Source organism: Stegodyphus dumicola, chromosome 8, assembly GCF_044657685.1.
Source record: "Stegodyphus dumicola isolate Sdum_Otavi_A_Nest chromosome 8, ASM4465768v1".
Taxonomy (NCBI): domain Eukaryota; kingdom Metazoa; phylum Arthropoda; class Arachnida; order Araneae; family Eresidae; genus Stegodyphus; species Stegodyphus dumicola.
The window spans coordinates 162,548,475-162,560,893 of record NC_140775.1 but is presented as its reverse complement, the minus strand read 5'-3'; the positions used below and the strand labels follow the sequence as shown (position 1 = coordinate 162,560,893).

Below are 12,419 nucleotides of genomic sequence, written 5' to 3'. Positions count from 1 at the left end.
AGATTAACTTTATTCTTAAAAGCTGATTAATATACTATGCAGAACAAAATTTACTAAAATATAAAATGACAAAATAAAATACACTGAATTTTTTTAAAATTAAGAATTGTAAAATAACAATATTAAAAGAAAGTGTTTTAATGAAAAGCTATCAAATAAGTCACTGAAATTGTTATAGATTTATTGCAGTCTTGATATACATCATAAGAGATTCTATATACAAGGATTTTTGATTATGAGAGATGTAACACAAAGCAGCTCCATTCTCTTCATGCTCTGTAAACAAATCCTTGGCATTAGAATTTTATAAAAAGAAAACACATTTCTTATTATTGACAAGTCAAAATATAAAAAGATATTTTTCTTAACTTATTAATAATAATAATAAGAACAAAAGCAAAATATGTAAATTAATGAACTAGTATTACAATTGAACTTCGGATAATATGGGTTTGAATGGCACAATTCCACTCGTAGATGGATTTTTTTTCAGTAAATACACCAGAAAATATTTTAGAGATTTATGGCAATTTTTAAAAACTAACAAAGAGATCATGTAGCTACAAATAAATAAATAAAAGAGAGGTTTATTATAAATGAATAAAGTACTAGTTTTTGTCATTTACATAAAAACTCATAAAAAGCTGCAATTTCCTAAGATGTTTGCCCACACACATCTACAGACAAGGCACATTTCAACCAGTACCATTTGCGAGGACAACTATTTAAACAAATGTCATCATGTAGTATCAAATTATTTCTGCATTAAATAAACTAATAGTAAAAATAACTTACATTTCACCCTAGGACTTTTATTTTAGATTTAAATTGTAATCATAGTCCTTATATTAATGAAGTAAATGTGAATATATATATTTATCTTTTCACTTTGTTTCATGGCAATTAAAATGAAATACTTTTTCGACTTTCTTAACAAAACGAAACAAAAAACTGATTATTTCAACAATCACTAACTTTGTGGCTAATGACACTTTTTAATGAAATTGAAGTGACTGCAGACTATTCAGGTTTTATGTTATCTGATATGAAAGCAGCAGAACTGTTTTCATTCGCCAAAAAATACAGATTTAAATTTACTTGAACTTTTTAAGGAAAAATATTGCTCAAAAAATATAAAAGTCATTTATAAACATTAATTTATGTATATAATTATTAAAAAAATAATGGTTTTTGTATTAAAGAATTCTTAACATGCGAGTTTGTTTTAGCTATTCATGCGCAAATAATCTAAATGTAGTACACAATTAGATAGTGAAAAAGTTAAACAATACTCAGAAAAATATGGCATGCAAATCTACAAAATTCACTAATCCATACAACCCAACAACTAATCCTGAGGTTTACAGATTAAAGGGATTTTGTGGTATAAATCAATAATGAACGATCAGAAATTCTTAAAATTACATTGTACATTAATTTGAGTGCTATAGCTAGGATAGAAAATTAGGTTTTTCACATTCCTTTTCTGATGGATATTCATTTTATTTATTTCTGCTGTCAAGAGTTTATATTGATAAAATTCTGTGAGCTACTACTAGCAATGAATCACCGTATGATTGCTGCTTGGAATAATTACATACTTTCTTATTTGTGAATTTCCAAATTTGTCTCTAGTTTTTAGAATCACACTAGATTTAATGAAATAACCATTATTTTTGTGAAGCTGTCTATACCATGCTATCACTTCTACCTTTATTTTGATTTCACATCAACATTTATGTGTTGTACTGTTAATCCCCTATCAACCTCGAATTTCTTGTTTTTATCTCTATTTATTTACCTTTACTTTTTAATATTTGTCACTTTTAAAACATTTTCATCAATTTTTAAACAATTTAAATTCATCTAAGATAATATAAACTATGAGGATAAGACATTATGCTACAGTTCTCTATTTGCTGAAAAGAAGGAATATATATAGATTCATGATTCATACCAATTTTATAAATAAACTGGTCTAAATTATGCATGCATCTTTGTAATCATGGTTGTACCTCTCTAATTATATTTAGAATTTGAACAAAGTTGAATATTTGGAAAGGTTCAAAATGATAGCAGTTTGTCATAATTTGCATTGCTATGATTCATAAACATTTAAATCTAACACAAGTAACAAACTCGCTAAGAAAAATCACCATGCATTGGTCATGTGATTGTTAATGTTCCCCATGATCCCAAGCCTAAGGATAATGATGAGGAAGAAATAGCTAGTAAATATTGATCAATTTCAACAGGCAGGAAGAGAAGTGTATGTACAAATTGTGATGTTTATATTTGTTGCTTAATACATCAAGAAACACATAATTCACTCGAGTGCACACAGATCGAGATTGTTCATAAATGAAAATGCTAACAGGAAAAAGTTGGTAATGATCTACCACTTTAAGTTACTTTTTAGATGAAACCACTAAAATTGGTGGTTGTTTTACTACCATTTTTAACAAAATTTATATATTAATTATTTAACAGAAATGGACTTACTTTAATTAAAACTGACACCTTGTGATAAGAAGTTATGGCCGTGTACTTAACGGTGGTAAAGTAAAATCAATACTACATATATCTTTTGAAAAGTAGATGCCAATTACAAACATTGTCAGGCTCTTTATTTTATCCCTGAAGAAAAACACCATTTTAAATTCATCATACACATTTCTAAAAAAATAATAGCAAGTACACAGAAGAAAGATAAAAAAAATGATGATACTTTCAGATTATCTGCACCTCCAATTTCGAGAGAAATGTCTGTTTTTGACATATTTTCAAGCATACATGTGACAACAACCAACCTATATCACACATGTTCGAGTTCACATAAATTTACATGTTTTGTTACTCATAAGCTATGAAAATATAAACATCAGCAATAGATTTATTTTTCCTTCATAAAATGCTCCTTAATACTATTATTTATGAAAAGAACAGTATAAGCTGTAAAGACAGCCGATCGTTTTTTGTTAATTCGAAAGTCATTAAGGAATTCGAGACTTTCCATCGAAATGCAGATAATCACAGTACCAAAATTATTTTTTTAAAACATAATAGGATTATACTATACATATTTCAAAAGTAAAATCAAATTATTCAGAAGCTCCCTCTCAAGAAATGCCAATGCTAAACCGAATCTTCCAGCACACATATAGGACAGCATCTGTTGTGTTTACAAACTTTAAATAACAACTGAAAGAAGGCGAGTGCTCGTAGTAAACTGATTTCAAAATACAGTATATACACAGGCATTTACTGTAATGTATAGCACAGACAATAGAGAAAATAATGAACTTTGAAAATAGTGTCCTCCTTCTGCTTGGATGAATTGTTTGAGGCAATGCAGGAAGATTTCTATGGCTTTTCTTAACATGTCTTCTAGAGTAGTGTTGGAGGTCAGCCATACTTGTGTTTGCCACAGTACTATTTCATTGGAACTAAACTGTATCCTTTATCTATCCTGTCAGTCTTTACCATTTTCTACATTACCCACTGGGTATATGGGACATAGGCTGTTCTAATGAAAGCTTCCACTACTACAGTTCCCAATTGCAGTGTCCGATATTCTATGGCATAGCTGCCAATCTTGAACTCTTAAAAACCAGGAGGTTTTTACGTTGAGAAGTGACCATTTCAAATCAACTCCAAACGGTAATTCACTTTATAGCACGATTCAAGTTACTAATCAATTTGTAATCTAATTTTGATGTAAAATACACAAGCATTTAATTAGATGCTCTAAATTTTATTTTCTTTGGCTAAAATCACTTTTTAAAAATTTTTCTTTAACTTTTTCGGGAAAAATGTCACAGTAAAGCTTTATTTATCAAACCATTTTTAAATACAATAAAAATAAAATTAATAATTAATGTACATAATATTTGCATGGATAAATATAGTAGTATACTATTTATTGCAGTGAAATAAAATTAAATACAAATATTAGCTGATAAATACTGCTTGAATCTTCATATAAAAATCTACAAATGCCAATAATAGATTAAGACAATTTGATTTAAATGAAATTTAATTAACAAAAATTTAGCAAGTTAAATAAAATCTGATGAAATAAAAATTAATAACAAATTATTCTGAAAATCATTGTTGAGGGAATGCAATTTGCCCAATTTAAAGTACATTAATCAGCTCGAATCCACAGCCCTGGATTTTTGCAGGGTAAACTTGGAACATTTTATGGTAGTGTATTCTTCATTCTACCACACTCAGCACAACATCCATTGATGATTTTTTTGCATGCGTTCCTCGTCCTTTTCGGTAGTCTTGTTTGCTCTGTTGTTACCAACCTTCAAATAATAGCAATTACGAATGTGGAATGCAACAGAAGAAATGGCATTTTTAGACAATTCTGAAGATGTGGTTTCTTCAAAGATGTAGCTATATTTAAAAAAAAAAAAAATCTTCTGAACTTGATGGTTGCATCAGGTTTGGCGAAGTTCAAAAGGCTGATCTTTAGAATATGGTAACTGGTAGTTTGGCGACATTTTGGAGGCGATAAAGGTTACTACCTGGGACTTTGGTAATAATGTGAGCAGTACTCAGTTCCGATTACACATTATTTTGTGTGAGGGAATTTGGAAAAATATCTGTGGCTGTATATTATTTTGTATTAAGCTTCATTGTGTGTTACACGAAGTAGGGTTGAATAATTTTGGGATTGTATGGCGCTGTCTAAAGTGAAAAATCGTATGAATGTTTGGAAGATGAAGGTTTTAAACATCTTGCTGTGAACCACAAATATTATTTTAAAGATCCGGAAAGAGGTGCACATACCAATACAATAGAGGGCACGTGGAGTGCTATAAAAAGTGCCATTCCGAGGCATTGTGATAAAGAGAATTTTGCTTTTTATTTAGCGGAGGAAGTGTGGAGGGAAAATTCGCAGAAAAAATCGTTCAATAATTGTATTGAATACATAATAAAAGTGTATCCACCACGTAAGCAAGATTCTGAAGAAGATTAGGTAAGTTAGTATTTTTAATTATTTGAGGATATTATTTTTATGCATTGTTCTAAATGTAAGGTGGAAGTAAAGTAATTTGGTATTATTGGGAAAATTGTTATTAGCAATGATTTAGTTTAAAGGAATTAGGATTGTAGGCTAATTTTTATTAATTTAATGTATGTGCTTATTTATATTTTAAGTAGTGTTTTTGAATTTAATTATATTTTAATTAAATGATAGTTATTTTGTGAATTTTATGTTTGTAGGAATTTGGTATACGTTTTAGTTGAAGTAAACGTGCATGGAAATAATTTAAATATTTGACACTAAGTATTTGTAATGTTTGCAATATGAATTCGTTGGTGACGTTTTTAATATAATAGGTAATTTAGAGGTAAAAGTTTTTGGATATTTTATTTATTTTATATGTGGAAATGTTCATATTTGGAAAGGGTATATACTTTTTCGCGATCAGGTAATTTCATATATGTGTAGTGGCCCAGTTATTGCATGAGAAATAATTATTTTTTATTTCATATATTTGTTCATGTGTTTAATTATTTTATAAAATTAACTTTAATATTTTGTTAATATTCATATTTATATTTCTTTTATGCTGAATGGCAATAAGTAGTTCATATTTATATTTAAATTTCTTTATGCTGAATGGCAACTAGTTCTAGTTCTGATTCTGATTCATGATTGCTAGGTTTTGTTTTCAAAACGTTGCGCGTAGGGTCACCCGGAAAATAAAATGCAATAACTTAGCTATTTGTTTATAATTCATGCTGTTCCTAGTCATAAATTAATTTTAAACATTAGTAGCCAAGGCTACATTGTGGTGACCCTGATTAATTTTCGAAATGTCATCAAATGACTCTTCTGAAACTGCTATGAAAGATATGATGCAGTCACCGGAGCTTCATAAGGTGAGTGTAAAAATACCTCCTTTTTGGACTGATAAACCGGAAATATGGTTTTTTCAAGTTGAAGCTCAGTTCAAAATTAGTAATATATGCTGAATGACAATAAGTAGTTCATATTTATATTTAAATTTCTTTATGCTGAATGGCAACTAGTTCTAGTTCTGATTCCTAGGTTTTGTTTTCAAAACGTTGCTCGTAGCGTCGCATTTCGATAGCCGGAAAATAATATGCAATAACTTAGCTATTTGTTTATAATTCATGCTGTTCCTAGTCATAAATTAATTTTAAACATTAGTAGCCAAAGCTACATATGTTCTTTTTACCGGGTTTAAAGATTCAGAAAATTGTCATGTATTTTCATGAAATTTTTCTAATTTATGAGAAAAAAGCAGTGTACATGAATATAGTGAAGAGTGTGCGCAATGCCATTTTTGTGTAATTCTGAGATGTTTTTTAAAGTAAAAATAAGTCGACGTGTACATGGTTTATGTGTATGTGTTATTTTGAAAAACGCGTAAGGAGTATGGTATTGTGCACTTTTCCCCCAATTTTGCAGTGAATATTTGTCACGATTAAGCAGTTTTGTTAGATAAAATTTCTAGCATAAGTGTAATTCGGCTAGTAGATTGTTGGAAGAAGTGTTCAGTAGATAAAAAGAAAAGAAACATGTCTTTACTTCGTGAAGACAAAATGGCGGTGGGAAAAAAAAAATACAGGGTTGCTGTAGGAGAGTTGGTCGCCAAAAAATCGTTAAGTTACCATAATCTAAAGATCAACCGTTCAAAAGCACTTGCGAATTTATGGCCGCTACATTTAGTAAGTGCAAAAAGTATTGCTATTGCCCACCTCTTGGTTTTTCGTGCGAATGTGAAATTACTACAAAGTTAGTTTACTCTGCCTTTCCATTTGTTATAATCAAAGATTATGTGAGGTTTATCCATTTTTTGGTCAATTTTGTTATCAGCATGTAAAGTACTGAGCAGTATTACACACTTATTTTTTTGTTGCATTTGAAATCGTATGAATGTTTGGAAGATGAAGGTTTTAAACATCTTGCTGTGAACCACAAATATTATTTTAAAGATCCGGAAAGAGGTGCATATACCAATACAATAGAGGGCATGTGGAGTGCTATAAAAAGTGCCATTCCGAGGCATTGTGATAAAGAGAATTTTGCTTTTTATTTAGCGGAGGAAGTGTGGAGGGAAAATTCGCAGAAAAAATCGTTCAATAATTGTATTGAATACATAATAAAAGTGTATCCACCATGTAAGCAAGATTCTGAAGAAGATTAGATAAGTTAGTATTTTTAATTATTTGTCATATCCTTTTGAAAACTAAACAGTGAAAAGCAGACTTCTCTTGTTTTTGATGGCTGGAATTCATTTGGAATTTCCTTTTTATTTTTTTTCAGTGTGCCCACAAGTGTTATACCTTTAGTAAGAAGATATTGAGCTAGCGGATAGCTTGTATACCAATTATTGGTTGTCAGGGTTACAGTTAGAACCTTCGTACGCACCAATTAGCCTTTTGACAATGTCAATACTTGAATTAGAAGCATCGTAAGGTCTTGGTGGATGATTGCCACAATAAACTTCAAGCTTCAATGCATAAAACGTTCTCGAGTCAACAATTGCAAAAATTTTCAGACCATACTGTGCAGGCTTGTTGGGGATGAATTGAATAAAAGAGCATCTCCTGCGAAAGGGTTCGAAACGTCTTGTCGATTGCGAGTTCATCAATTGGTATATAAAAGTTCTGATTGAAAGATTAAAAAAATTCTCTTAGTCCAGCAAGCTTATCAGTTTTTCTTCGCACATACCTTGTGCTTTTATCGTTGAATCTAATAGCACACAGGTTTATGAATCGCTTTAGATTTTCTAATAATCTAATAGCAGCTTATGATTTTCTGGAAAGCAGAAAGCTCATCAGTTATATCGTCACAAGTTTTGGCACTTGGGGTATATTTTTTCTGTCAAATTTTCTGGTGAATTTGCTCTTGAGGGGAACTTTATTCCATTTATAAGTTTCCTTTTCTTCTTTCAGAATCTTTCCTCCAACTTTCTTCTTTTTGTAAATTGTTTTTACAAAAAAGTCCTTACATTTTAAATCACTTGTGTCATTTTCAGCATCACTAAAAGTGTTGTTTGTTGGGAAAACATTACATGAGGAAGGAAAATGAGGATGTTTAGAAACATTTCTCGATCAGAGTCTTCATCAACCAAGACTTCGTATAAAATGTGCAAATAATCTTCAGGAGATACAATGTTCTTTCTGTACATACTTGGAGGAGTGGTGTATTTCGTTTGCCTACACAACATGCTCACAATAACTGCTTTTGGAGAGATGGCGAAAACCAGACTGACCATAAATTCCAGATGCAGTGCACTCGTAGAATGTTTCTAGGAAGGTACAGGAAGTTCAGGAAGGGGTTGTTTAAAAATTGCAGACGAAAAGATGGCATTGGCATACTCTCTACGCCGGCTCCTCCACTCTAGGGTTAGTAACGGCTAAAATTTAACAACTAGGTGATTTACTGGGAGACCAGCAGATCTCAACACTAAGTGAGTGACAGCTATGCTATTGTACACTAGCTCTCCATGAAGACTAACAATTTATGATATAACAACTTGCTTTCTACAGATGCAGGTATGCCACGCATAGATATGTGGATTTTGGCTTGGCTGCCTACATAATTGGTAGATGCAGTATGAGCTATCCTATACTTAAAATTTAATTTTGAATTTAGGCTAAATGAATCTGTATATTACTAGAAAGTTCCGCGGATATCGTTTGATTTTATCTTTGAAGCGGAAAGTATTGAAGATAAAAAGTTAGAAATCTTACAATTGACGTTTGAAGATGGAAAGAATTACAATTTTCTCAAATCTGATTCCATATCCTAAATAGGTTTTTGAGTTTATAAAAAATAAAGGAATTTTTTTTAATTAAGGCAAAATTTTAAATCTGCAACTAACAAAAAAATAAATTTAAGAATACAGCATTAAAAAAAAAATATTGGTAAAATCCTAGTATACGGTGCAGCCTTGGTGCGACTTTGAAAATTATCGCCAACACCAAAAATGATCCAAAGAACGTCTATATATATACTATACACACATAGTATATGTATATACACACATAGTATATATACTATATACATGGTATATACTAAGTTTAACTACATATTTTCTTTGAATGACCCATTAACTACTCATTGTATATGTCCTGTTTTTACTGCTCATCATAAAGTCGCCAAAAGTAGCCAAATCCCATGTGCACCGGATACTAGGATTAAACCAAAATATTTATTACAAAGGTGGAAGTAATATAATAAAATTTCTGAATTTTGATGTCCGTTTTTTAAACATAATTTCAGGAGATGAGGCTAGGGATTTGATTAATGGTTCATATACATACTATGCAACTACCAACTGCAGAACACATCAGTGACAGTCCAAGGATCTCTTACTCCTCTTTCCCCACCACCAACCTTACGAAATGTGATTCAGCTTGCCATATATTTCGACTGCCACATAAATTATATCCTTACAAACATCCATACCCTCCTCAAGTTTCAAACCTAAGCTCATCGGTACAGCAGTCAGGGTCACTAACCAATATACCAGTTGGATAGTTGCAGACACAAAATTAACATGAAACCCTAAATTCTCTCAAGATAATTTAAAAGGTGGCATTCAAGGATACAACAATTTGAAACTGCGGTGAAACGAAGTTATAATATTCATATTCCTTTATTTAATAAGCACTTCTGTTGGACTCGATAAAGTTAATCTTTTTTGAGTTTGTTTAATCGTCTTTTTGGTTTACAATAAAAAAAAAAAAAATAAATAAAAAAAAAATGGTGTTTATGAATCTCAAATCTTTTCCAAGATTTGAAGGATCCAAATGTTTTATCTCTGCTGGCACATTACATGGTATTAGAAACCTATCTACTTATATTAAGGTGTATAATATTTGTTGTAAATGCTATTAAGATATGAAACTTGCTTTTTACATAATAAATATTTTTACACTGTTAAGTGCTGCTAAAATATAGCAAATTTATCTATTCGCATACATAACAAGATATCATTGCTTTTTCGAGCTAAATTTCTAAAATTAAACATATACGCATACCAAGCATATGCTATGTAAATAATAGCAAAAGTTCTTTCTAAAAGAACAAATTTAAGAATGACGCAACTCAAACCAATAGCACTAAAATGGCGGAACTTAAACTATTTCAATACTTGTAACTGAAAAACGTACATTCTACTACCAAATATTTAGTAAAATTTTTATAATTAGAAATAACTTTTCACAATAAATTAACTTTTCAATTAATACACTTTTCACAATAAATTAACTTTTCAATTAATACACTTTTCACAAATACATTACTAGAAATGACAGGTCAGAAACTGAAATAAACTTAATTCAACTAATTTACTTAATACTAAAACTATTACCACGTGTTAGAATCATCGTAACAGCTCCGTAAGAAACCAAAAAAGCCAGGCTTCTGTTTGGCAGGTGGTTGGATTGCAAACATTTTAATCTTTATTTATGAACTGGTTTTTCGAAACTGAAAAACAGTACGAACACGAACGAGATCACAGATTCACAGAGTAACCGCTGCTGCCATATGAGAATTCTTAAACTTCATCTTTTAACATTCTTCTTTACAATTGAAAAAAAAAAAAAAAGATAGAATTTCATAAAAGTAGAAAAGTTTTAATAATACACAATTTAGCAAATGATAAAAAGGCTAAAATTCAACATTAAAATGCGAAAATGGGAAACAATAATATTATTAAAGATCTAGAGATTTCTTTCTGCCCCCTCTCTTCAAGAGTAATAAAAACCAAACCGGGTGGCGTATTTTTACTTCCTCCATAGGAAACGCAACCGACGACAAAATTTGGCGATTTATCAGGTCTTGGCGAAATTGCGTGGCTAGCGCATGCGCAGAGATGGACTAACAATCGTGATGATATGTCGTATTTAGTCAAGGCCCGTAGAAACTACGTCTTTCTACGGACCTTGGTATTTAGTAGCGTGATACTTGATCGCCGGTTTTTCGTAATGGCGTCTTATATGTAATTGTGCGTGTGTCAAACATAATTACTGAAGCAGCAAACATTATATGTGATTAGTGGGGGTATTAAATAAAGAAAAATGGCGGTTCATTTTTCAAGAGTGTACTTATGGTGCCTTTTTTTATGGCATGACTACGTGTCGAGCTATTGGCAGTTACTAACACTGCGTATGGTTAGCGTGGTCTCACAGTAAACATAAATATTAGGTATAGAAAACATATATATTAGGTGGGATTTAGTAAACCATGATATTTAATAATGATTATATTTGGTTGAAAGGGAACAATAAAATAATAATAATTCTTTCTAATTTAATAATGACTAGTTAGTTAAGTTTAGCCTATATGGTTCGGTATTAATAACTCTGTAACTATAACATGTATTGTATATATTTACCTATTAAATAATTCTGTTAAGATATGTATTGCTCCTTATAAAATATCAAATGAATGTATAAGTATTAATAATTTATTCATTTTAAGAGTTTTTATTTAACTCTTTTCATCTTCCTTTGCTTCCGTTGTTTAGTTTGTAACATATGCAAACACTTGCCAAGTGTGATATATTTTCTTATATATATATATATATATATATATGGGGCAAATCATGAATGGCATAATATTCAAAATATGTATTTAAGTTTTAAAGAAAAATTCAATCTGAGAAATATTTTATCATGTAAGAAATGTTAATCAGAAGTAACATAGTTAGGTAATATATTTTGAAAGATCATTTTAAGGAATTATTACATTTATAAGTGTTAGGCTTATTTTAGATTTTAACATAAACTTGAGTAATTGATTATTACTATCCCTTTAATAACAGATTTAAATAAATTATAAATATATCGTTTCATACTTAGACATAAGTAATTATTATTTCTGTAACTTTTTCTTCATTAAGAGACTGTTAGTTTTCACACTTTGAAAAATTCTTTAATTTATAATTTAATAACTTGTTTTAATAAGACACAAAATGTATATTTTATAACTCATGAAAATGTTCCTTTTGATGTCATTTCAAAACAGAAGATGTATTTAGTTTCGCAGTTCTCTATGAAAGTATGTAGAACCTATTTATCGGGCCCTGTTTGACATTCTCATTCTGAGCATATGCCACAGAAATTTAAAAAATTATGCACAGTGTTTCATTGATTTAATTTAATGTTTGCTGGACGAGTTTTTGGCTGTGCTAAGCAGCATTTCCTAAACAACAAAATGTTGTTCAGACCATGAACATCCTTGAAAAAGAAACTGTCACTGCAATTTTTTATATCCTGTATAGCATGGCTTTATACTGACTGCTGTTAGAGATATAGTACAAAATCAAAGATCTAGAATATTCGTGACATTGGCAATTTCAGGTTTGGAATTTTGCTGCATATTAGATCTTAAGTTTAAATCCAGTAAGATGTTAATT

The 12,419-nt window shown here is 30.2% G+C and overlaps 1 long non-coding RNA gene across 1 annotated transcript; it reads right to left on the bottom strand.

Annotated features, from left to right (window-relative positions):
• Nucleotides 1-156: 156 nt before the first annotated feature.
• Nucleotides 157-10,535, bottom strand: LOC118188444 (uncharacterized). The gene is made up of 3 exons (XR_004758115.2): nucleotides 10,371-10,535; nucleotides 2,503-2,637; nucleotides 157-276 (listed from the first exon to the last, which is right to left on the bottom strand). It is a non-coding gene; the product is annotated as an uncharacterized LOC118188444 (long non-coding RNA).
• Between the last annotated feature and the right edge of the window lie 1,884 nt (nucleotides 10,536-12,419).